The 27,727-nt window shown below is 43.4% G+C and overlaps 1 protein-coding gene across 4 annotated transcripts in view; it reads right to left on the bottom strand.

Annotated features, from left to right (window-relative positions):
* Positions 1 to 27,114, bottom strand: part of elfn2a (extracellular leucine-rich repeat and fibronectin type III domain containing 2a) — a 144,403-nt gene extending 117,289 nt beyond the window's left edge. For 3 of the 4 annotated variants that reach the window (XM_029122385.2, XM_029122384.2, XM_029122383.2), the window contains exon 1: positions 27,025 to 27,114. The gene's annotated coding sequence lies outside the window, so the exon portion shown is untranslated. Of the gene's footprint in view, positions 1 to 25,896; positions 25,950 to 27,024 lie in introns of those variants that run through there. The other variant, XM_034294356.1, reaches the window with a different exon arrangement.
* Positions 27,115 to 27,727: the final 613 nt, after the last annotated feature.

Here is a 27,727-nt window from a genome sequence, read left to right as displayed (position 1 = left end):
CGGGTGTACACGTACATACACACCCCAAAGCACACAAAGTGCAGGGTTGATTTCCTCATCCGTCATCATGGTCAAAGCAGACCTCCTTGTCGGATGTTTCTCTTTGATCGCTGAGGGGTCAACAGGAAGAGGAAGAAGACAGATGTTAGCGGCCTAAGTTCCACGGCCTTCAGTCCAGTGGCTAAGCTTCACGTTAGCGGACGATGTTCACTGACAAATCGTCTGGCGGCTGATGAGCCTGAAATTTGGGGTGAACTGTGGACTTTGTGATGAAGGGACAATTTCAAAAACATAGCTGATAGAAGTGGTTCTAGTCATAGAACAATCAAATATGTGTTTTTGTCTGTCCACTAGGTCCATATGGATATGAGTCAAATGTCCATATATCTTAATCTGAATGTAGTAAAACTCCAAAAGCATCTTAAAAACCTGTAAAACAGACACAGAATGTAACATTTAAACAGGACGAATATGAGTGATTCTCTTAAATCTGCTGACTGCAGTTATATATAATTTCAAGAAATGTGACAGGAAACCTGCCCGGCAGATATCACTGGGTAAAATTCTATGACGACGCATTTTGTCCAGCAGAAAGATAACCCATTTAACTAAATGCCTTTGTGAAAGCCTTTACAAAAAGGGGAAAAAAGCTCTCTAGCTACAGTGTCATTATAGATTTAGTCTATTATACTGTATGAAGGACACATTTATCCGAGTGGCTTTCCTTGTGCCTGTACGTCTTCACGACCACGGATCCTGAAGGTTCTATGTGGATGTATAGACCATATGTAGACTATATGTAGACCATACTTAGACTATATGTAGACTATACATAGACTATATGTAGATGATACTTTGACTATATGTAGACCATATGTAGATGATACGTTGACTATATGTACACTATATGTAGATGATAAGTTGACTATATGTAGATTATATGTAGACGATACGTTGACTATATGTAGATGATAAGTTGACTATATGTACACTATATGTAGACGATCCGTTGACTATATGTACACTATATGTAGACGATACGTTGACTATATGTAGACGATACGTTGACTATATGTAGACTATATGTAGACTATATGTAGACGATAAGTTGACTATATGTAGACAAGTTACAAATAGACAGCCTAATTAGACAGAGAGACAAAACCAAACCAAGACAGACAGCATAGCAAGTGGTCTTCTTCCGTCATTAAGTCCAGCGTGGGCTATGAAGGTAGACAGACCAGGCAATGCAGATTCAACCCTTCCAATGTGAAACACAGTTGCCGACGGCTACGCTATGGTTGCCCGGAGATGGAACAACAATGCGCTCTCCTTCTGGCAGGCAAGCAGACAAACGTGTGTGTTCTTTTTTTCCCCAGCAACTCTTTTCAGCAGGCTGTGATCGGGCAGCCTAACTACAGCACAAAGATGACTTCAAAACATTGAGTCACATGGGTGGTTAAACCAGAGACAAAAAAAATGATACACATTTTTTTAAATAGCAAATAACATCAATACAGAAGAATGTAAAACAATTCCTTGAGCTGTCTAAATGGTAATCGTTATCTTGTACGATCAGTAGAAGAAAGGTGAAGCAACTGTAAAGACAGAAAATGCAGTAGAAGACCCAAAGGGCTGTCTGCGTACGACAGTACTTAACGGTCACTTTGTTGAGGCACAGAAGGAAATCAGTTGAAGCACTTGCTCAGCGTCTGGCAGTCATCTGGCACAGTTCGACTGTGAGAGGAAGTCTCACAAGAAACAACCTTGTAGGGAGACTATATTATTACGTGTTATGTGTTATACCACAACATAACTGCTCATGCACACACATACAGGACACATACAGTTGTGCTTATATGTTTGCATACCTTGGCAGAAATTGTGACATTTTGGCATTGATTTTGAAAATATGACTGATCATGCAAAAAAAAACAGTCTTTTATTTAAGGATAGTGATCATATGAAGCCATTTATTATCACATAATTGTTTGGCTCCTTTTTCAATTATATGGATAACAGAAATAACCCAAATGGCCCTGATCAAAAGTTTGCTTACTCTTGAATGTTTGGCCTTGTTACAGACACACATGGTGACAATGGCAATTAAAGGTGAATTTCCCACACCTGTGGTTTATTAAATTACAATTACTGTCTGTGTATAAATAGTCATTGAGTTTGATAGCTCTCACGTGGATGCACTGAGCAGGCTAGATAATTAGCCATGGGGAGCAGAAAAGAACTGTCAAAAGACCTGCGTAACAAGGTAATGGGAATTAGATAATTAGCCATGGGGAGCAGAAAAGAACTGTCAAAAGACCTGCGTAACAAGGTAATGGGACTTCATAAAGATGGAAAAGGATAGAAAAAGATATCCAAAGCCTTGCAAATGCCAGTCAGTTCTGTTCAATCACTTATTAAGAAGTGGAAAATTTGGTCGTGGAGTGACAAGACCAAAATATAGCTTTGCGGTGACAACCATAAGCGCAATGTTTGGAAAAGGGTCAACGAGGCCTATAGTGAACAGAATACCATCCCCATTGTGAAGCATGGTGGTGGCTCACTGATGTTTTGGGTGTGTGTAAACTCTAAAGGCACGGAGAGTCTTGTGGAAATTGATGGCAAGATGAATGTAGCATGTTAGAAAATACTGGCAGACAATTTGCATTCTTCTGCACGAAAGCTGCGAATGGGACACTCTTGGACTTTCCAGCATGACAATGACCCTAAGCACAAGGCCAAGTTGACCCTCCAGTGGTTACAGCAGAAAAAGGTGAAGGTTCTGGAGTGGCCATCACAGTTTCCTGACCTAAAAATCATTCAGACACTCTGGGGAGATCTCAAATGTGCAGTTTATGCAAGACGACAAAAAGACTGGAGGCATTTTGCCAAGATGAATGGGCAGCTATACCACCTGCAAGAATTCAGGGCCTCATAGACAACTAATACAAAAGACTGCATGCTGTCATTGATGCTAAATGGGGCAATACACAGTATTAAGAACTAAGGGTATGCAGACTTTTGAACAGGGGTCAGTTTATTTTTTCCTTCTTGCCATGTTTTGTTTTATGACCGTGCGATTCTGTTACGACCTACAGTTGAATGTGAATTCCATAAGAAGTAAAGGACATGTGTTTTGCCTGCTCACTCATGTTTTCTTTACAAATGCTACATATATTACCAATTCTCCAAGGGTATGAAAACTTTTGAGCACAACTGTACATGAACACACACACATGCCTCAGACAAATACACGAACACACACGCACACACGACACACTGTCTCCACAGGCCCCTTAGCTGCTAATGAACTGGCCTCTAATCTTCAGGCATCCACAGTTTCAAGAAGCTTGAAAATCACACAGCTATGAATGTTTGCATAACACGCTAATCATAGTAGCGTTAGCATTGTAAATTATGACGATTCCCTACAACCTCTAAACCTAAGCCAAAAACCTAACTTAACCCATGTTTTTAAATGTGACCCTTTTGTCCCCATAGGTCCTCAGAGTCCCCACATGGGGAGGTTTTAGTATCCTTCTATGATTTTCATGGTTGGTCAGGACCCAACCATCCAACTCTACCTCCCTATCTTTCTCTGCCCTGGGAATCAACCATCACCAAGGCCTCTAACCGTGTTTATCCCTTCAGCTTTTCATTTCTCTGTTTCCACAATATCCTTCACATTTTTATTGTTTTGTTTGCTTACCCCTCTCCCAGATCTATCCAATACTGCAATGGCCACCATTGCAGTATTGGATGTGTCATCTGTCTCGAGGCCAGGCTGGCTGTTTACTATAATGTGAGACCTGACACACACACACACACACACACACACAAAGGCAGGCGCTCACAAACACATACACACCCCCCCCCCCCCTGATTTGACACTTGACGCTGTTGGTTATCATGATGTAATGGATGTCTATTTTACTTGAAGGTATCAAGAGACCTCAAGCAGAAGGGGACATGGTGTTTATTCAGTTGTATTCAGAGTGAGTGAGTGAATGAGTGTGTGTGTGGGTGTGTGTTCATGCGTACGTGTGTGTGTGTGTGTGGTTGTGTGTGTGTCCGTGTGTTCCATTTTTGAATCGCAGAGACAGACAACTTTGTTGTAATATTAAATGAGATAAGACATGTCAGAAATTCCCAGAGTTACGAGCATGATGACATATGGACTTTCTGAGACAATATGTGTAGGCCTACACGTCAACATCAGTCATCCTGCCCCTACTCTCTAACTCTCTCTAATCCTCGTCGATCACTCGCGTGTTCCCTCAAAACTTCAGAGGGGCCAAATTCAATCCTAACCCCTGTTCTGTATTACGGCCTCTTTACTTCCATCCATGACTAACTGTCATTCTCGTAATTCTCTGTCATATTCACTTTCTGCTTAAGTCTGCAATATCTCTCTCTCTTTACACATATATACTGCGTGTGTATATATATGTGTGTGTGTGTGTGTGTGTATATATTGTATAACTCTCCCTCTCTGCCCCTTCCCTGATATCCCCTCTCTCTGCCTTCCCCCTCTCCCTTTACAACTCCCCCTTCTCTCCTCTCTGCCTCTCATCCCCCTCTCTTGCTCTCTATCCTTCTCTCCTGTATTTTATACCCTTCTCCAGTCTAATCCATGCATGCCTGCTTAATCCCTTTATAGATTTTCTCCCCTGTATAGACTAATGAGTTTGTAGCCACACACATACACACACAGGCACACACACACACGTAAGAGACACAAAAAGACACACACACACACACACACACACACGTTAGAGACACAGACACACCTTAGCGATACATAGACACACACAAGGAGCCCCGGGCAGCTACTAGTATGTAACTTGCTAGCTCTCGGCAATGGTATATATACATGCTTAAGAACATTAATGCCGCTCAAACACAATTTATCTCTCCTTCACTAGTCTTCTCCTCTAGAGCATTAGTCTTCTTCCATCTACAAGCTTCTCTCATCTCTCTTACACTCATCTCTCCTCCACCCCTCATCTCTCTTCCACCCTGTCTCATCTCTCTTCCACCCCTCTCATCTCTCTTCCACCCCTCTCATCTCTCTTCCTCCTCTCATCTCTCTTCCACCCCTCTCATCTCTCTTCCTCCTCTCATCTCTCTTCCTCCTCTCATCTCTCTTCCAACCTGTCTCATCTCTCTTCCACCCATCTCATCTCTCTTCCTCCTCTCATCTCTCTTCCTCCTCTCATCTCTCTTCCAACTGTCTCATCTCTCTTCCACCCTGTCTCATCTCTCTTCCTCCTCACATCTCTCTTCCTCCTCTCATCTCTCTTCCACCCCTCTCATCTCTCTTCCACCCTGTCTCATCTCTCTTCCACCCTGTCTCATCTCTCTTCATCCTCTCATCTCTCTTGATTGGAAATTTCAGTACACTAAATATTTGCTCCTAATATATATAAATATATGTTAAAATAGATACTACAAGTTTTATTAATTAAAGGTATATTTTAAGTGTACTAAAATGCTATTCCAATCGTGTATCATAAGAGAAGTAATCATGTCCAATTACTTATGTCTAAAGTAATTACATCTCATTATGTCTAAACACATTCAGCATCTGTTCAGTCGTTACTTATTTCATAGACGGCCTGGGTGCATATTTCTCATTCTTATGTGTTTCTATAATTTTCCTAAACATTTACACACCGCAGTGTGTTGCTTCGTTGTATGTGTCGTCTCGCAAATGCATTCTTAGTGGTTGTGCCAGTGCAGCTACACACACTGGTTAACTGAGCCCGTACTTAGATCCAAATGTGGATGGTGGCTGGATGGTGGCTGGAGAAGGCATGGTGCCTGGAGAAGGCATGTTGGCTGGAGAAGGCATGGTGCCTGGAGAAGGCATGGTGCCTGGAGAAGGCATGTTGGCTGGAGAAGGCATGGTGCCTGGAGAAGGCATGGTGCCTGGAGAAGGCATAGTGGCTGGAGAAGGCATGGTGCCTGGAGAAGGCATGGTGCCTGGTGAAGGCATGGTGCCTGGAGAAGGCATGGTGCCTGGAGAAGGCATAGTGGCTGGTGAAGGCATGGTGGCTGGAGAAGGCATGGTGCCTGGAGAAGGCAGGGTGCCTGGAGAAGACATGGTGCCTGGAGAAGGCATGGTGGCTGGAGAAGGCATGGTGCCTGGAGAAGGCATGGTGGCTGGAGGAGGCATGGTGGCTGGAGGAGGCATGGTGGCTGGAGAAGTTATGGTACCTGGAGAAGGCAGAACATGAAGAGTGCGACTACAGGGTGGCTTTAAGAGACCACGCTACAGGTGTGCCTGTTTGTCTTTTACACCTGTCGGTGTGTTGTCTGTTTTCCCTCTCCTCTGGTGCCCTGTCCTCCACTGGCACCCTCCTCTACTGTCCTGTCAAGGCCACTCCATCGGTCAGCATCTCTCTCAGTCTCTCTCGTCACAACTGTGTCTTACTGTTTCTCTGATGGAAAAGTAATCTCTGAAGGTTCTTAAGTAACTAGGGAAAAGTAAACATTAAACAGACAACACAATGTAATGTAAAATGGATAAATGGCATTATTATTAGATATGCACAGTTTTTTAACAAAGTGTGAAAAGCTCAGGTATGAAATATAAAGTAAAAAAAATATGCAACTAAATATTAGTAATGTTTACAGTGATTTTTTATTCGCAGTAAAATATCAGTAACGTTTCCATTTTTTAGGGTGGTTCAACTGGTTGTCCATTTGTCCACTGCGGTATTCTGAGGTTCATGAATATTTGATTTAAAATTCTTTATATGTTTGTATTATCTGAGGGAAATATGTGTCTCTTATGTGGTCAATCATTTGGCAGGAGGTTAAGTGCAGCTCGGTTTCCACCTGACTTTTTGGGCAGCGTGCACAACAAGGACCAGGCACAGTGGTCAGGTATGTTGGTCACAGTAGTCAGGTATGTTGGTCAGAGCGGTCAGGTATGCCGGTCACAGTGGTCAGGTATGCTGGTCACAGTGGTCAGGTATGTTGGTCAGAGTGGTCAGGTATGCCGGTCACAGTGGTCAGGTATGCTGGTCACAGTAGTCAGGTATGTTGGTCAGAGTGGTCAGGTATGCTGGTCACAGTGGTCAGGTATGCTGGTCACAGTGGTCTGGTATGCTGGTCACAGTGGTCAGGTATGCTGGTCACAGTGGTCTGGTAAGCTGGTCACAGTGGTCAGGTATGTTGGTATGTTTAGCCTTAAACACAGCAGGATCTAAAGGCTTTTTACAAGATTAATCTCTCTCTGGATCAGAGCTTTGTTATGGAAAGTTAGAGAATTACTTTGGTGTACAGTTAAACACATTTTTTCTGGATCTTTATAATTAGGATCCTAATTTCCTAATTTTCTTCTCTTAATGCATTATTTGGGGTTTTGCATTTGAGTAAGTCTTGATTTTAAGTGGACCCCAGGCTTCTCATCCATAGTTCCATTAGACTGATAGGAGGATATTTTCTTCATGTTTCAAGACAGAATCTAATTGGGATATCACATTTTAGGTTTTGTCAGACATCGTTTTATGCGGAAGCCCTCCTTGCTGGAAACAGAAGCACCAGAATATGCACACAGTCGACATTTTATATTCCAATTCCAGGCTGCTGCAGACGTTTCCTGTCCTCTTGCCAAGACACTGATATAAATGTTGGAAAGAATGGGGCCCAGGCAGAATCCCCGTCTCACCCTTTGGCCATGACGGAAGAAATCTCTCTCTCTTTTATTTCTCTCTTTTTTTTCATTTCTTTCTCTCTCCCTTGTACATTCTCTGCAACATGTTCATTTCTCTCCTACTTCACTCGTCTTCATCAGTCTGTCTGAAAGCTCTGCATTTAACACAGTGAGTACAGGTAGTCCTGTTTACTGGTAAACAACAAACAACGATGCACACACACATACACACACAATCACACACACACTCTGGCAAAATAATGTGCATGGTTAACACAGCCAGGTCAGATGGTAGATATTAATGCCTTCATGCATACTGTCCCGCTGTCAAGTCAGCAGGCAGTCCCAGAGGAAGCTAATACAGGCAACAAGCTACAGTCAGTGGGCTACAGGCTTCGGGCTACAGGCTTCGGTCTACTGGCTTCGGGCTGCAGTCTACGGGCTACGGTGTATGGGCTACGGACTACAGGCTATGGGCTACGGGTTACAAGCTTCAGGCTACGGGCTACAGTCTACAGGCTACATGCTACGGACTAAAAGCTATGGGCTACAAACTTCTGTCTACAGGCTACAGTCTACAGACTACAAACTACAGGCTACATACTATGGGCTACAAGCTATGGGCTACAAGCAACAGGCTACAGTCCACGGGCTACAAGCTACAGGCTAAAAGCTAAAGGCTACACAGGGTCACAAGCCATTTGGGACAGGTACGTTCTAGTATAGATAGAGAATAGAATGTTTTCAGTGATTCAGTCTTAAAGAAAGAGATAGAGCAGGTTTGATTGAATAAGTATTATAGAAATATAATAGAGCATAGATATCTTCATTGAATTGGTGACTCATTGCGTTGACCCTCACCGAGTGTAATTGTGATTATTAACATTATGATGTCTATTAATCTAATTGCCGGCCTGGAAAACACACCTGGAAAACCCAGAAAGACAACAACCCATTTTCATTAAGCTCATAATTCCAACTGAGGCCAAGACATTTCTTTGAATGCATGTAAACAAACCTGACATACACAATTAACAACATTTTGTCAACAACTCTTTAACAATTTGGATCAAACTGTGACAATTGTATTAACTGAACACTAGACAAGCCAATCTGAACCCGCTCACTATCAATTTTCCCACTGTACTATTTAGTCTGACTAACACGCAGTGGCACTACGAATGGTTTGTCACTGTGACAGATGTCTCGGAAACACTGTACCCTCGCTTAGGGAGAGTTATTTAATAAGCCTGACAGTAAGTGTATTTTCAATTATGACACAGAGCTAGAGGACAGAAGGAAGGCTTCACAGACACACACAGGGAGGCATTAGGGTTAGTTTGCTAATGAGAGGCGAAGCGTGAATAGAAGATTCCTGACACTGTTCAGGAATAGGTACAATACTGTACGTGTTGGAAACTCTCATTCACTCTATCGCATACTCTATGTTCCTTCTCAATCCCTTTCTCACTCCATTTGTTGTCATTATCCGTCCTCTGTTTCACCTCATCTGTCTCCATCTATATTCTGTCCAATATCTTCCTCTATTTCTGTCTTCCTCTCCATCCATTCTCTCTCTTTCTCTGTCAATGCTTTCCCTCATTCTCTGGCTTTCGCCGCAAACCCCCTCCCTTTTCTGTCCTTCAGGTTTTTCTTTATTTCTCTAAAATTCAATTCAAAGGTATTATTAGGATGTGAAACGTTCTATCATGCCAAAGAGAAGGAAATAAATGAGAATAATGATAGACCAAAAATGAGGAACACACTGCACACAATGCACACACTGAAGTTTCCAATGGGGCAAGACAGTCGAGATGTTACATTATTAGCTATTCGCTGTGATGTAACAACGTGTAAATGACGATGCAGACACAATGGGCAAATAAAAAGTGAAATGTCGGTTATGTTCGCAGTGCCGTTTGTGCATTGCCAGAGGGGTATTCCTGAATGCTGGACTTATAACCTTGCGAGCACTGCCAAACCAGAACTTAAAGCAAACTATGAGTATTTGGCTCCAGAACGAGAGCATGGAAGGTAGCCTTGACCAGAAACCATAGCAACTAATGCTCTGAACCAAACATGCTACCATGCACTACAAAAGGAACACATGGACCATGGATAGATCCTTGAGGCCAATCAGAGGAATGCATTTTTGAACGTTATTCCACAACACAATCAGTCATTTATCCGGCCAACTTACACATATCCAGTGTAGCCAGCGCAGTTCTGATTTGACTTTACAAACTCTGTGTATTTCATAGCTATCTTCCCTGGTAGCAGAGAGACAGAACACAATGGTGGACTGCCCATCATCCGTTTCCAAGGCAACAGTGGCCAGTCTTTCTTCCGGAGGTTATAGAGCTCTCCATGCCAGGGGTCTACAAGGCCAATCTGCCCTCCGTGGACACCTGGAACAAGGCAGCATCAGGCACAACTTTAAAAAAGGTCTGATGTAATGTATGAGCATTACACATTTACATTTAAAAAGGGAAGTGGGTAGTTAAACCAAATCAAACCTCCGGAACAAATCCAGTGACGGTGCCAGTATGTTTACTACAGCTGTTTCTGTAGGACAGAGACGGAGACAGTGCCAACAATACACACACACGCACATGCACACACATACACACATACACACATACACACACACACACACACACACAGAAATACACACACTGTCAACAACCCACAAAGAGACACACCCTGTCAACAACACACAGAGACACACACTCTCTACGACAAAACACACACACACACACACACACAGACAGCTTTGTTTATGTTTCATTAAAAAAAAAGGGTTCTACCGACAAAGGCATTGCCACAACCTCTATAAACAATACTTACCAATGGGTTGGTTAAATGTGGGTGTTTCCTGGTCGCGTAGTCTCACGTGACAGCATGTTCTACAGTGGACTACGATGGAAGTCCACAGCCAGAAACGGGGAAACCATTAGGATGATTATGTGACCCAGAAAGGGAGACGGGTTACCCTATAAAAAGACTGACGCGACACTGGGGAGGACGTGGTCATTTCAGGGGTTAGTTCTAGAAAACCTCGGAACTATTGTTAGTCCTAAATATAGTATCACCACGATCCCTGTGCTATGAACAGCCTCTAAACGGGGCCCAGTCAAACACTGCGTAGCTAATAGAGTGCTATGGGACGGTGCTGCCAAAGGAATGGATGGTAAGTCAGACTAATAGAGCTTTGGCAAGCACTGGCTGTTAATGAAGGGTTACATTTAATTAAAGAGAACGCTCAGAAGAGAGAAGGGTGGGGATCTGAGCCTAACACTGATGTTTAGGGCAGAGCGTGTGAGGGAGAAAGAGGGATGGAGAGGTTTATGCAACCCGGCTTATAAACTGGGGTAAAAAAAACTGTCTAACTGCAACTGTCTGGTTTTAAATGTCTGAGTGCAACAGTCTAACTGAAACTGTCTGACTGTAACTGTCTGAGTGTTACTGCCCATGTGTAACTGTCTAACTGTAACTGTGTAACTGCCCATGTGTAACTGTCTAACTGTAACTGTCCAACTGTCATTATCTGACTGTAACTGCCTATGCACAACTGTCTGTAACTGTCTATCTGCAACTGTCTAAATGTAACTGTCTGACTTGAACTTTCTGAGTGCAACAGTCTAACTGAACTTGGCCATAGCCATCAGTTATTAAACATTCACACACACCCAGAAACACAACAGTAGTGTACACATTAAGTACATTCCAGTACCACACACACACACTTTTGCACACACTTTGTCTCTATCTTTGTCTCGCCTTTCACACACAAACCCCCACATAAACACACACACACGCAAATACACACATTTGAGAAGAGTTATAATGTAATTTTGCCTGGGGCTCTCTCTATGACTCATAAAGGCATTAGCAAAACCCTCCGACTGATTTTCACAAAATCACCTCACTAAATCAAACATATGCTCATACACACACTCTCTTCCAGACTCTCTTATACATAAAATCACAGAAGCGAACCCACATTTCTGAGGCAAGTTCATTCGAGTTTTAACCCCTCCTGTGTTTTATGTGTGTGTGAGTTTGATTTGGCAAGGTGATTTTATGAATATCAATCCTTACGACATTTCTTATGAGTACAGTGGATATAAAAAGTCTACACAACTCTGTTAAATTGCCAGGTTTTTGTGATGTAAAAGAATGAGACAAAGATAAATCATGTCAGAACTTTTTCCACTTTTAATGTGACCTATAATGTGAACAATTCAATTGAAAAACAAACTGAAATCTTCAAGGGAGAAAAATGTAAAATAAAAACCTTACAATAACCTGGTTGCATAAGTGTGCACACCCTCTTATAACTGGGGATGTGGCTGTGTTCAGAATTAACCAGTAACATTCAAACTCATGTTAAATAGAAGTCATTACATACCTGCCATGATTTAAAGTGACTCTGATTAATCACAAATAAAATTCAGCTGTTCTAGCAGGATTTTCCGTACATTGTCTTAGTTGCATCTCAGCGCAAAAACCGATGGTCCGCAGAGAGCTTCCAAAGCATCAGAGGGATCTCATTGTTGAAAGATATCAGTCAGCAGAAGGGAACAAAATAATTTCCAAAGCATTAGATATACCATGCAACACAGTGAAGACAGTCATCATCAAGTGGAGAAAATATGGCACAACAGAGACATTTCCAAGAATTGGACGTCCCTCCAAAATTGATGAAAAGACAAGAAGAAAACTGGTCAGGGAGACTTCCAAAAGGCCTACAGCAACATTAACGGAACTGCAGGAACTTCTGGCAAGTACTGGCTGTGTGCTACATGTGACAACAATCTCCCTTATTCTTCAAATGAATGGGCTATGGGGTAGGGTGGCAAGACAGAAGCTTTTTCTTACAAAGAAAAACATCCAAGCCTGGCTGAAGTCCCCAAAAAGCATGTGGGAAAATGTGTTATGGTCTGATGAAACCAAGGTGGAACTTTTTGGCCATAATTCCAAAAGGTACACTGCACATCAAGTTATAAGTTTATTAGTTTAAAGGTGTGCACGCTAATGCAACCAGATTATTGTTGAGTTTTTTTTATTTTATTTAAGTTTTTCAATTGAATTGTTCACATTATAGGTCACATTAAAGGTGGAAAAAGTTCTGACATGAGTGATCTTTGTCTCATTCTTTTACATCACAGGAACCTGGCATTTTAATAGTGGTGTGTAGACTTTTTATATCGGCTGTACCTGTGTATGTGTGTGTGATGTGTCTGTGAATGTGTGTGTGTGTGTGTGTGCGAGGGAACACGGGTGTGTGTGTATTACAACGCATCAGCACTATAAGCATGTTACATATAAATGTGTGTGTGCGTGTGCTTGCATCAATTCGCCAGACAGATAAATCGACTTGAGACACTGGGAGAGCACAAAAAACCACACAAGCATTGTGCTTAGTGGACGTGTGTCCGTGTGTGTGTGTGTACGCGTGTGGTTGTCCGAGTGTGTGTGTCCGTGTGTGAGAACACACAGCCAACGCCAGGGCACAGGAGCTAGGCTAACTCAGCGCTTCTTACGGAGCCATTTCCATTTTTGCCCGAGTTCCCGTTCCATTCAGCGTGCTGACCCGGCGTCGTTCCTGTTCCCGGAGGCGTGGACAGTCTCATGCGGCAGAGATGGCAGACGGGCTGCTGCCCCGGGTAGGCTCTTCTGGCTGGCACCCGTCTACCTGACTCTGCACCGGAACACCGAAGCGCAACCATAAGTCAACCGGTTCTAGTATGTTTTTATCAGGCAGTCGCTTGGACACCTTGATAAGGAAGTTGGGCAAAGGCGACCCTTCATCTGCTCCCTCAGAGCGGAAGGTACCAGTTAGGCTTCCGGCTTTTGGTTGAAGGAAGCCACAGTCTCCTGCTTGTGCTGCCAGCGTTGGCTGAAGGGACCGTGCTCAAGGCCACTAAAACAAGTTACTGCACTTCTTTGCCATGAAACCGAAAACTGTTAGGTAAAACGTATTTAGTTTATTTAGTTAATTTGGTTATTTATTTAACAATTGTGAAGATTATCATGCCGTTTTTTTCCCCCCTTGTGCTATAAGGCAGAGAGAAATAAAGTGCGACCATGTTACGTTCTGGGTTTGAATATGAGTTTGGTGGAGAGAAATTGCTATTTTACAGTACATTTCCTGCAATTCCACGCATTATGCCATGACTTGCACAGCTAAAATTATATCTAAGGGAGAATCACAGGGGGGGGGGGGGGGGGGGGTCAATGGGGGGCTGGTCAGTTTTCAGCCATAACTAATACAACTTTAACAGATAGCTGGACTAGCTAGCAATCAATAAATTGTTAGCTGACACTGCTAATTGAGCAGCTGCTACTGACAGACACAATAAGAAATGAATTGCTGATGTAAAACACATTTAGAAATGTCACCTGGTATTTTCCACTACTCATGTAGACTGACATTCAGAAAAAAAACATCACAGTGGACCTTCAAAAAAAATACAATGCAGTGGACCTCCAGAACAAATACAACGCAGTGGACCTTCAGAAATAATACAACACAGTGGCCCCGGCCCAGTTAATCCTGGGCTTAGACGCTGTACACACAACTGCTATCTACAGTTCAGATGTGGAGAAGTAGAACAAGGCCCTCACTGTCAATATCTCCATCCCTTAAAACACTTGACTTACACTAAACACAAATCTACTGTCTCTCTTCTATTCAATCTGGCTGATTAGAACAGATCCTAAACCATCAAGTCACGCTGTTAACTGTTTTAAATGTCCCTGCTGCTGGAACAGAAGTGGTGAGAGTATAGAAACACAAACACACACAAACAGAGACATTCTGTCACATGCATGTAGTCAAACCCTCTCTCTCTCTATCTCTCTCTGTTTCGCGAACACACACACACACCCACACACACACACCCACACACACACACACCCTCACACACGCACCCACACACACACACCCACACACACCATCAGTGAAAGGGCAGCGAAACCAGTCTGGTTTTAGCCCAACACTATTAACTCTAGGGAATGAGTGTGTAAATGTGTGCATGTGTGTGTGTGTGTGTGTGTGTGTTCAACTGTGTGTGACAAAGAGAAAGACAGATCATCTATGCGTGAAGAGGGTGCAATTTAACAGCCTCACTCCAACGATTTGAAACCAGGTCCCCAGGTACAGATCTAGAATCAGCTTCCTCTTCCTGTGTCCCCAACCATTAGGGTGAACACTCCAACTGACCGTGAAACGGTCTAGGGTCCACTCCACCCATTAATGTGTCTCCTTCACTGTGGAGGCCGGGACCAGGCATGGGGTGAGACTTAGACAGGTCCCCCAAGGAAGTGCTTCTAAATGGGGGAGGATTTGGCTAAGCCCCGCCCCCTGCCTCTGGCCATGTTTCATTGGACCCCCCGGGGGGTACCTCACAGCTTCTAATTGGTCCAGATGGTCTGGTGTGAGCAGCCAAGGAATGCAGAAAATAATGTGATTCTGCATTCTTTATCGGACACACTCTCTCTCTCACACACACACACACACACACACACACACAAAACACGCTTGTTTTAATATACTTGCGAAATCTCAATTACTCTGGGATCACAATAGATTTCCATTAAAAGTTATCTCACAACAGTCCCTAGGTTCACATTCCCTATTGCTTACATACTCATACTCAAACACAAAGTCATCAAAACAGTAATCAGTCATTCAGATAGACCGTAGAACCAGACAGTCATTCAGATAGACCGTAGCACCAAACAGTCATTCAGACAGACCGTAGCACCAAACAGTCATTTGGATAGACTGTAACAATAGACAGACATTCAGATAGACTGCAACAATAAAAGGTAATTCAGATAGATGGCAATAAACAGGTTGTCCTAAAAAGCTGAAATTGTTGTGAATGTTGTGAATTAACGTTAAGCCCTGTTTCCAGGGAGAGCTTCACGGTAGAACCAAAGCCAGTAATCAGCTATATAGCCATTATGTTTACATGTGAAATTGAGGACAAACTTTGACCAAAACTGTAGCAAGGTTAAGAGAAAGATTCTGTTTTGCCTCAAAAGAAAGCTCCTTAGGAGTTGACATGATGTAATGGAGTACAGAAACATGAAATGAAAATATACTCCTTATTAAACTCCATTTAAACCCGCTAGATAATTTTCCATCGAGGTCGATGCAAACCATCTCTCTACTATCGACCGTTAATAAATCCATTTTTGCGCGTGTGTATAGCTATATATAAATCCAGCAGGAGAGAGAGTGATGGAAGTCAGACAGAGCTCCCAATCTTTGTGCTTGAAACTCTTGGACAGTCTTCAGAAAACAAATGATATCTTTTGGCAAGTGTGCTTTATTTTGTGCCAGATGTTACAACTACAAACTGACACTAAATAATGCAAGTGCTGCATGTTGGGTAATTTTAATTGGGCTAGGATGAATAAAATAGAGGTTTCTGATTGTAATGAAGCCTTTTGCCAGGGTCCGCTTAGCTAGATGCAGGTACGACCTGGCTCCATCTAATTTCCCATTGCACCCTACAGGCAAAATGTCAGCTCCACCATTTCAATTGATAGGCTTATTAATTCAGCATGACCATAGCGAGGCAATTTTCAGAAAAGTCTAAACAAGAGCATGTGTTGTCCCGAGGATGTGGTCTTCATTTCAATCCCAGAAAGGGCTTCAGTGCCGTTGGTTTTACACCACCTGTGGTCCAATCGAACAGACGGTTACATGAAAGGGATCTCTTCTAAAACGAGAGGTTGCATGCCATTAGTTATGGTTTAATAACACAGGGATTCAGAGATGCAACACACTGGTGATATTATTCACAGCTTGTCCACTTGCCACCACCAGGTTGGAAACACAGACTGATCTGGAACGACTAGGTTCATAACATGCTAGGATACACAGGGTCATAACATGCTAGGATACACAAGGTCATAACATGCTAGGATACACAGGGTCACAACATGCTAGGATACACAGGGTCATAACATGCTAGGATACACAGATTCATAACATGCTAGGATACACAGGGTCACAACATGCTAGGATACACAGGGTCACAACATGCTAGGATACACAGGGTCACAACATGCTAGGATACATAGGGTCATAACATGCTAGGATACACAGGGTCACAACATGCTAGGATACACAGGGTCATAACACGCTAGGATACATAGAGTCACAACATGCTAGGATACACAGGGTCACAACATGCTAGGATACACAGGGTCACAACATGCTAGGATACATAGGGTCATAACATGCTAGGATACACAGGGTCACAACATGCTAGGATACACAGGGTCACAACATGCTAGGATACACAGGGTCATAACACACTAGGATACATAGAGTCACAACATGCTAGGATACACAGGGTCACAACATGCTAGGATACACAGGGTCACAACATGCTAGGACACACAGGGTCATAACATGCTAGGATACACAGGGTCATAACATGCTAGGATACACAGGGTCACAACATGCTAGGACACACAGGGTCATAACATGCTAGGATACACAGGGTCATAACACGCTAGGATACACAGGGTCACAACATGCTAGGATACACAGGGTCATAACATGCTAGGATACATAGAGTCACAACATGCTAGGATACACAGGGTCACAACATGCTAGGATACATAGGGTCATAACATGCTAGGATACACAGGGTTACAACATGCTAGGATACACAGGGTCACAACATGCTAGGATACATAGGGTCATAACATGCTAGGATACACAGGGTCACAACATGCTAGGATACACAGGGTCATAACATGCTAGGATACATAGAGTCACAACATGCTAGGATACACAGGGTCACAACATGCTAGGATACATAGGGTCATAACATGCTAGGATACACAGGGTTACAACATTCTAGGATACACAGGTTCATAACATGCTAGGATACACAGGGTCACAACATGCTAGGATACATAGGGTCATAACATGCTAGGATACACAGGGTCACAACATGCTAGGATACACAGGGTCACAACATGCTAGGATACACAGGGTCATAACATGCGAGGATACACAGGGTCATAACATGCTAGGATACATACGGTATGCTACACTGCACTGGCTCGACACTGCACTGGCTGGACAATGCACTGACTTGGCACTGCTCTGGCTCAAAACAGCACCGGCTCGATATTAAGGGCCGTTAGTGGTTGGTTTCTCTTTTATATTATGAAAAGCTGGCAAGCTAGACTGGATGTAATGGGCAAGTGTTTGTTAGCATTATCAACCTTCTGAAACATAGCTTAATTTTTGGAGACATGCTCATAGTCTTTAGATTGCTAAAATCAATAGATCACAAATAATTTACTCAGCAAGGTCACTCCCTTATTACGATACCGACACTCCCACTAAGGCCAACTATGATTGGTTACTGCGCTATGACCGCTAGCCTGGCGGCGAAGTCACTTCTGGGCCTACAGCAAAAGAAAAGGCGTCTGTCCAGAGTGGCCATGCTGCTTCCATCGCTGCCCTCTAAATCGTGTTTACATTGAGTTATATTTCCAGAACCACAGAGGCCTCTGTGAAAGAATATTCCATTTCAGCTGAGCAGGCAACAACCCAAGGAAGTGTGGCCATTTTGTTCTCACTGTTGTCATAGACATTGTTGCGACGTGGAGTTCCATTTCTAGGTCCACGGAGAGCTCCTCAGTGCAGTATTTCAGTACCATGACAGAAACCATTCTATCCCTGTAATACAGTAGCTGGCAGAGAAGCAGAGAGCGGGTGTACTGTTGACTCAGTTCATTCAGTCCTGCTAGTTTGTTTGAGTCCGTGCGCGCATTTGGACCTGTGTTATTTGTTAGCTACATCTTGTGATGGTGAGGATGCAAATGAACGCGTGTTTGAGCATCTCACCCATTGGCTACTTGTCAGGCTGCTGCTAAGGAAGACCCCGTCCACAAGCTAATGATCTGCTGTGTCACACACAACAAGACAGTTGGCCTCGTCCGGCATAAAGCATATGGGCAGTCTGAATCACAGTGATTCCAGGACCCGGAAGAACTTGCAGAATTTGATTAAATCAACAAACACACACACACTCACACAAACATACAGATGAGTGCAGATAAGACAGGAAGACAGAATAGCAAATATTAAAAAAAGACTCCAAAACGTATCCACAAGTGGGAAACATCTACTGCTGAAGTGCTAATGATGATTTTGATAGGTTGAGGGCTTACGCTTTGGAAGAGCTTAAAGAACACCAATGTAGTGGGGTACCAGCTGGTGATGAGCAATTTAGTAAAAAATACACATCCTACTCTTCGCTCTTGTTGAAAACGAGAGGCCCCCTGTGATTGCGTCACCGTGTTATACAGGGTTGGGTAATTGTGTCAGCCTGTCGTGTCCTAGTTTGGCCATACTGTTTATAAATGAACCTCCAAGTAAAACTGACCTTTGTGAACCTAGCCACAGTAGGAATTAGCCACAGTAGTGGAATCAAATATGAATGCTTACAACTGGAAATGTGCAAACAAATATAAATAGTGGGCTCATGCAAAATTTGAACTATAATATGATATAAATACATTAATATTAAATTAATATATGAATATTACGTTGATGTATTAATATTGACTCAATATATTAATATAATGTCAATATATTACTCCCATATAAATATTTTAATATCAAATCAATATATAAATATCAGGACATTATTTTGCAGCCTGCTGTGATTTGGATGTGTCGTGTCGACAATTAATTTTGGACGTGCCAAAAACAGCCTTGGTGCCAGCCTTGGGAATAGCTAAAACACTAGCAAACCTCCCACTTACCTCACTGTAACAGCGTGCCCTGCTGGCCGTGGCCGACCGTTTTCAAGTCATAAATTGACGTCTTAAAGCCCTGGACAGACGTCAGATTTGTATGGAAAATATCACGACCTCCCTGAACATCATCGCATACACGAACAAACAAACACTGTCGGTTTAGCCGTTGTCCACATCAGCCTGCTCGTGCGTGTGTGTGGTGTGTGTATAAGCCAAGTTATTATTTTTTACATCAGAGACTTGGCAAGGACTGAACTACTGAACTAGAGCACAAAGAAACACACACACACACACAACACACACACACAAAGGAGAAGAAGGCGGCATGAAAAGGAGGTTTAGATGTCAGGACCACGGAGAGCTCCCTGCTGTTATTCACTGAGAAGCTGAATTCAGCACCATGGACAGAACCAGCAGAACGGTGCAGTACCAAGACTACTGTACCAAGACTACTGTACCAAGACTGTTCAGCAGGGACGGACATAGGGCGCCGTCCCAAATGGCACCCATTAACCAAGGGCCTACGGGGTTTATGACCAACAGGGGACGTAATTTGGGACACGGGACATTTGGTAGGACAGAGTCCGAGTTGCCACGGTTACTCAGCTGATCTATCACGGGATCAGGTTCACGGACCGGACGTTCCTGCTGGTGGTTGTTGAAAGTAGGAACAGCAGGAATACACCCACACACACCCCCACCACAGTGTCTCACACTGGCCGCAGTGTATATTACCAGATCCATAAAACATTCCTGCTTCTCTCTCTCTCTCGAACATGCGCACACACACACGTGCACACACACACAAACAAACAAACACAAAAAAACACACGGGGGTTTGAACCACTTCCTGTGGTAATATCTGTGCAGAGGCCAGCTGGTGGTGTTTCCCCATCTGTAACATAGTATCTGTGCCAGTATCCACAGAGCCTCTCCTAGTAGGACTACTGGCCCACGAGCAGTTGGGCTTTCCTGGACATAATGAATAAGATACATAAGATATGTATGAACTGGTCCTAGATCAGCACTGCTACTCTGGAACGCTTTGTGGCTACAGGCTCTGGACGGATCAGATCAGAGGAAAAAGAGAACAGTCATCATTAGATCAAATACTGCAAATGAATAGCCCTGTGAAACATGAACACAAACAACACCCACATATACACACACACACACACACTTACACTAAACTAACACAAATCTACAGTCTATTCAATATGGCTGAACAGATCCTAAACCATCAAGTCACGCTGTTAACAGTTTTTAAATGTCCCTGCTGCTGGAACAGAAGTGGTGAGAGTATAGAAACACACACACACACACAAACACAGACATTCTGTCACGTGTCATGTAGACACACCCTCTCTCCCTCTCTGTTTTGCCCACACTGAAAAATACCAGGAAGACAAGGATGGAGACAAACCATCTGAATAATGACGGACCAGGTCAGGATACGGTCCCTCATGTTGTTGGGTACCGAAACAGCAGTATTTATCTGCATCCGTCAAGTGAGAGGCACTCACCTACATAAGTGAATAAAGGTGGGGGTAGCGGGGTGCTCACCCATAGGCCAGCTATGAGAAGGCCACGTCCTGTCAGCTGGGCATGTCGCGAGCAGCTAACACTTAGCGTGTTAGCGAAGGCCGGCTCCATGCTGCGGACAGACTATCAGCCCGCTTCCAGAGTCAGTGAAAAGAAGGTGGCCACAAAGACCACGACATCAGGTGTATTCAGCACGGACACATGCCGACACGCACACACACAGAGCTCGGTGGCTCTCCTGTTGTCTTCCTGTCACTATTTCTAGACACCCTAAAGCTGTCGTCCTCGCCATTGAATTGTAGCTATTGTTTTCCTAAGCACTTAATGTAATATTTGCTACCTGTTGTCATTTCAATTCAAAACTGCCTTGGTAATTAGGGTAATTACATTAGGTAGTCAAATTTGTAACATGACCTTTTCATAGCGTCTGGTGTTTCAGGTAACTGCCTGCACAACACACACACACACACACACATACACATATATACACGTTTGTACACACACATATATAAACACACAGTGACAGAAGGTACATAGCACAGTTATAATGGAAGGGTTGTGACAGGGGATAGTTAGCACAGTCATAATGGAAGGGTTGTGACAGGGGATAGTTAGCACAGTTATAATGGAAGGGTTGTGACAGGGGATAGTTAGCACAGACATAATGGAAGGGTTGTGACAGGGGATAGTTAGCACAGTTATAATGGAAGGGTTGTGACAGGGGATAGTTAGCACAGACATAATGGAAGGGTTGTGACAGGGAATAGTTAGCACAGTTATGATGGAAGGGTTGTGACAGGGGATAGTTAGCACAGTTATAATGGAAGGGTTGTGACAGGGGATAGTTAGCACAGTTATAATGGAATGGAGGTTTGAGGTTTTTGAAGCAGTGGACACATATTGGTGACATAAAAGCTTCGCCGGTAGCACTTGCATTCACAAGAGGGGATACCAGGCACATTAGAGTTCCACTTGCTAAAACACGTCCTGAAGGCAGAAATTATCATGATTGGTTGAGTAAATGGAAAGAGCGGAGATTGCATTTGAAACGTTGACATTTAACCTGAGATGTAATAAGTAAAAAGTAAATATACTCCACTGGGTTGGCTGTGTTCATTAGTTTTTAGTATCATCAAAATCCACAGAAGGTAAGTAAAAAAAATAAAACATGTGGAAACATCTACAATAGGAAAAACTAGATTTTCAGGTTTCATGGTTAGGCATTTGGATTAAGGAAGTTAGGTTAAGGGTTATGGTTAAGGTTAGGATTAGGTAAGGGTTACGGTTGGCTTCAAGTAAAGGTAGGGCTAGGATTAGGTTAAGGTTAAAGTAAGGTTCAGGGGACATTCCATTTCTGGTTTTGCATCCCCACCAGGTGAGAAATTCTCCATTTCATTAGGTGATTTGGCAGGTACCCACTAAGGAAAAAGTTAATTCTGGTTTAAGGGTCAGGTCAGATTTAAGGAAAAACATGAAGGACAGTTGGGCATAGTGTTGGAATTGGGGTTAGATATAGGTTAGATTTACACACACACTCAGACCCCCCCTACAAACACACTCAGAAACCCCACCCCCCTGCCAGGCGGGTCATAGATTGTTTTTATTTAAATTCAGTCTTTTTAAGAATAAAAAAAAAACTTGAATTAAAGTATTTGTTTTTCCTTCATGCAGTATACACTTCATATGAAACTATTTTCAGTTATCTGCCAAGACAACAGTTCTTTCTATTCATTAAGAAATAAGCAAGGTCTGGATTAAGCTTCCCAGAACCAGTTTGACCATTGTCCAGATTAAGGCTAGTCCACGAATAGGCTTAATCTGTGTCCGCAAAACCAGCCTTTAAAGATAGTGATGGCACACCAAACTTTATCCCATGTCTCTAACTTGATGTGTTTCAGATATAACTGCATCCCATGTCTCTAACCTGACGTGTTTGAGATCAAAATGTAGCATCATTTAAACTGTAACATGACGTGTTTCAGATTAAACTGCAGTTTGACGCGTTTCAGAATAAACTGTAGCCTGACGTGTTTCAGAATAAACTGTAACCTAAAGCGTTTCAGAATAAATTGTAAACTGACGTGTTTCAGATAAAACTGTAGCCTGATGTGTTTTAGAATAAACTGTTTAGAATAAACTGTAGCCTGACGTGTTTCAGATCAAACTGCAACCTGTCGTTCCTGCTAGGTGTTCTCTTATTTCATAGGATCTCCTACTAGGTTGAAGGATGCATGGGACAGTTGAGCATGTTTCCACTATCCAGAGTTTTCTAAACTCTTCCTGTTGAAAAGCAACAGCTCAAGTCCAAATGATGTTAAACAATGTATATGTGAGTGTATCAGATGTCTCCAGCCCCATGACAAAGTGAACATCTGGTGATTAGCCCTTGAGCAAGGCACTTAAACCTAAAACAGCTGTGAAGTCAATTACACCCGACTGATGAGACGGGACTGCTAAATGCTTGCTTTTTTTTCGCAACCATTAACAAAACTGTGAGGAAACGTCTTTTACCAGAACATTTTGTATTCCACTTTCAACAGCAACGATTTAATCAAGACCCAGCAATTCCTGGAAGATCCAGAAAAGATCCCCTTGACATCCACACATAATTTATATAGCCGTACATCTTGACACCAGGAACTCAATACTGTCACTGCACCCGTGTGTGTGTGCGTGTGTGCGTGCGTGTGTGTGTGTGTGTGTGTGTGTGTGTGTGTGTGTGCGTGCATGAGCGTGTGAGCTAAACGCTGATTGGGTGGGAAAATGGCAACAATGGCCAATGCTTAGCACTATTACATTTAACCAGAGCGTCAGCCGGCGACGACTGTGCCCGGCACATGAGGGAGGGTGGTTGTGTTGTTAAAGTGCTGGTTTTGATTCTAAAGGTTCGTAGTTTCTAATCCCTTGACAGGCAAAACATTTAGTTTTTAGTGTTACCAAAAACCTTAAACCTCAACGTGACCATTTGAAAGGAATGCCTAATCCTAATTGGAGTATCTTTAATACCTAATAATCTTGACTTTAATTCCTAACCCTAACCCTGACTTCAATATCTAACCCTAACCGTAACCCCGACCATCGCTGTACACAGCGGATCTACGTAACGTCGTTTCGTCCTTTACCTCACATGGCCGATGGCGTTCACTCATGGATCGCAGAGTTCCTCACTGGAGAAATCACTAGCCCTCTGGGAGAAGGCACCCTCCCTCCCTGCTGCTGTAGCTGATCAGACCAGTATCCATTACATCATACGTGTGTATGTGTATCACTGTACTGGGAACGGGATTTTCAACAAGTATAGTTAAAGGCGTGTGTGTGTGTGATAGAGTCTCCATGCATTCGTGTGTATGTGCATCACTGTACTGGGAACGGGATTTTCCACAAGTACAGTTAAAGGTTTGTGTGTGTGATAGAGTCTCCATGCATTCGTGTGTATGCGCATGCGTGTGTGTAAAGTTTGTGTGGGCGTGTCGACCACTCCGTGTAGCCTACCAGGTCATGTCCAACGGTAGCACTATTAGTGATAGTGTGATATTACTGGAGTAGCTGGCTAGCTGCTCTTACCTTACTCTGTACCCACACACAAACACCAGCCACAGTCTCAGCACCAGGCCGCGGTGTGATGTGTGGAATGACGACTGTACCAGAGCAAAGATGAGATGTTGTTTCCTTATGGTGTGAACATGAAATACCCCTTTTTTATGATTGGTGATGTGTGTGTGTGTGTGTGTTGTGTGTTGGAATTAGGCCCACAAGTCCTCACTAGGATAGTAAAACATGAATAATATTGCCCTATTAGGACCTTTGGCCAGTCCCCCATCTTGTTATTGCTGTCTAATAGGGATGCAGGCCTCTCACACACAAACACTTATCTGGCTTCATTGAAAACACTAAAAATGAAAGATGTCAAGGCTGGCATCTCATGGTTATTGATATAACCTATTGAGATGAACAGAGAGAGACAGTGACAGAGAGAGCGACAGAGAGAGAGAAACAGAGAGAGAGAGACAGAGAGAGAGACAAAGAGAGAGAGACAGAGAGAGAGAAAGAGACAGAGAGAGAGAGACAGAGAGAGAGAGACTGAGAGAGACAGACAGAAAGAAAGAGACAGAGAGAGACAGAGAGAGAGACAGAAAGAGAGAGACTCCTTTGCCAAAGTTCCAAACAATCTTACAGAGCTGGTAGCAAAACCATTTCCAAGCATGCCACTAAGGTAAGAAACACACACACACACATATATTTGTATATACTTGTTTTTTCTGTGTATGGTAAGCAGCAATATGCTCTAGATACCACCAAAAAATTGTTATACCTCTGTTTTGGATATGGGTTTAATTTTGGGGCAGTGTGCGTGGGGCAGTGTGCGTGGGGCAGTGTGCGTGGGGCAGTGTGCGTGCACCCGCGTGTGTGCGTGTGTGTAAGCGCGCGAGACAGTAATGTGAATGTCAAAGCATGGAACAGACCAGCTTAGGGACATTGATTATAGAAGGGAACCAGAGAAAGGACTGTGAGAAAAATACATGCTAATATATTATCAGCGTGCGTGTGGTTTGATTTGTTGCTGCTGAGAAAGCTGGAGATTATGATGATACATGACTGTCATATTCAAGCACAGTCTGTCAAACAAAAGCTCTCTAAAACATAAATAACTTAAATAATTGTAAAATATATAGAAATACAATAAACAGAATAAGGTCCAGCAGCGTTGAAGTATTCAACCGTCTTCAGGGACTCCATCAAATCAAATAAAACCGCCATTTAGTGTGAATTAAATAGGTTTATTTGCTTACATAGTAGGCTACCACTCGTTATTATTAGTAGGCTTCGTTGTTACACTAATCCATCAACTCTAAACGGTGCCAGGCCACCGGTAACAACCCTACCTGGGGTTGGAGCACAAGCCCCGGCGCCGGGTGCCCAGAGATGAACCGGTGTTTATCTGTATTCCAGAGGGGTAATCTCCGTCTTACAATCGGGTCGGTAAAATGCTATCTGGATGACAGCGAATCGCGAGCGAGGACCCCAAGCTTCGCCAGTCACTGCGCATTTGCTAAGTTATAAATCAAGTGGTGGCGGGCGCGAGCCTGTGTGACTGTGTCAGTTGGTGTGGGAGGTGTCTCTCTCGCTCTCTCTCTCCCTCTCTCACACAGAGAGAGAGCGAGAGAGAGAGAGAGAGAGAGAGAGAGAGAGCGTATCATTTTCCTATAGTAGCTTTGGGCAATATGTTTTAAGATAATGATACGCTCGGAAAAGGCATACCAGTAAGGCTGTCGATGATCAAATGTAGCCGCGATAACTCTGTGTTATTGCAATTACAAAATGGGAACTCCATTCTACAGAGGGGTGGTTATTGTAACACGTCAATCAAGAGCGACAGGCACAAACACACACACACACGACATGCTTTGGCACCGTTATCCGTTCGTCTCACAAAAAGAACAACCGTCCCCGTACCGTGTATCAGTGGAGGCTCATAAGACAACGCATCCCCACACACCCATGGCTTGGGAAAAAATATCCCCATATCGCATCAACAGCTGGCTTCCGAATTGCTGTTGAACACCTTCATAGCTGGTCTAAACACACCCGTTAAACACACATACCAACACTAATTTGGTAACTGCACTCAATTAGCTTGGGTTAACTACAGACCGTCCAGTAGCTTACAAGCTTTTCCTTGTTGAGGCTACTGACCCAACCTGATCATTTTGAATGGACCGGTCCCCTATTAAGAAAAGGACCGTAAGAATCTTCTGCAAGCAAAACATTCGCACACACACTCTACACACATGCAGCGAGAGAAGGCTGTTGAAATCCCACAGATCTGCGAGGAGGCTACAACCATACAGTGCAGCGCCGTCATATCCACACGTTGCTGTCCGTTTTGCAGCAGCTGAGACTTTCAAACAACAATCCACACCAAGAAAATGCCAACTTGGCGTGTTTTAGCACCACACCCACTAGAAATGATGTTGATATTGTAATTTAAAAAGAAACAAATGGCAGCCTACCGTTAAATCGCGGTTTCTGTTCTGCAGCGTACCAGAAGGTAGTTAATTATCCCGTGACAACACCGTGTGCTGGAGCTCGGACAGCGCGAGGGAGAAAGCGCGAGGAGTGAGTGGGTGCGCAAGAGAGGGGGAAGAGAAGAGGGGAGCCGGAGGAGAGAGGGAGGAGGGACGAAAATGAGCGAGAGATGCCTCGAGAGAGTAGAAAAGAGAAACACTATTCAATGGGGTTAGCCAGGCAGTCCCGTAATACAACTGGATATGCATTTGGGCTGAAATAGCATATGTTGCCATGGAATAACGGTTTTTATGATCACACTCAAATATATATTTTTTATGGTCCTAATTACTCTGCTGTTGCCTGTTTACTGCTTCCATTTCACAGCTCTCTGGCCTACATCGCAGCTTAGACATCCCAATGCTAGTATCTTACTGTTATGATCAATTAGTTAATTAACGGGTCCGGCTCGTTGAGACGTGAAGGTGTTTACTTCTGAGCCAGAATAAAATAAAAAACTATCCCGTATGGCAACCCGTATGCCGACCCATTTGTAACCAGTTTGATCACTCGTGTGTGTACTGAAGTGCCTTCATTCTCTATAATATCCTCCACCACCGTTTGCTTTGCAACTTGCCATCCCACCAGAATCCCGATGCGCAGCACGCAGCAGCTGTTTCGAACTCCGGGCACGTAGCAGAGTTGTGC

This window comes from Esox lucius, chromosome 9 (genome assembly GCF_011004845.1).
Source record: "Esox lucius isolate fEsoLuc1 chromosome 9, fEsoLuc1.pri, whole genome shotgun sequence".
In the NCBI taxonomy this organism is placed as follows: domain Eukaryota; kingdom Metazoa; phylum Chordata; class Actinopteri; order Esociformes; family Esocidae; genus Esox; species Esox lucius.
The sequence above is the reverse complement of the archived record's forward strand: the minus strand, read 5'-3'. Positions and strand labels throughout refer to the sequence as shown.